Here is a 426-nt window from a genome sequence, read left to right as displayed (position 1 = left end):
TACAGAACATTCCACTGAAAGGTCCTTTGAGGATCCTTCCTTCTTCTTCCCGGCACCTTTATGTTTTTAAGAGACTAACGAAACAGAAAGAAATAAAATCAATCTGCAAACTCATTTAAAGCAGATTGACTATAGATGAAGTTCTATTAAGCGTAATGGAAACTAAGTATGGTCAGATGATAATCGTTTCACTTCCCGGGCGTTGCTCGAGGCGGCGTGATGCACACAATAACAATCTCTCTCTCTCTCTCTCTATGTCTCTCTGTCTCTCTCTCTCTCTCTCTCTATGTCTCTCTGTCTCTCTCTCTCTCTCTATGTCTCTCTGTCTCTCTCTCTCTCTCTATGTCTCTCTGTCTCTCTCTCTCTCACACTCTCTCTCTCTCTCTCTCTCTCTCTCACACTCTCTCTCTCTCTCTCTCTCTCTCT

This window comes from Triplophysa dalaica, chromosome 4, assembly GCF_015846415.1.
Source record: "Triplophysa dalaica isolate WHDGS20190420 chromosome 4, ASM1584641v1, whole genome shotgun sequence".
In the NCBI taxonomy this organism is placed as follows: Eukaryota; Metazoa; Chordata; class Actinopteri; order Cypriniformes; family Nemacheilidae; genus Triplophysa; species Triplophysa dalaica.
This window is presented reverse-complemented; position numbering follows the sequence as displayed.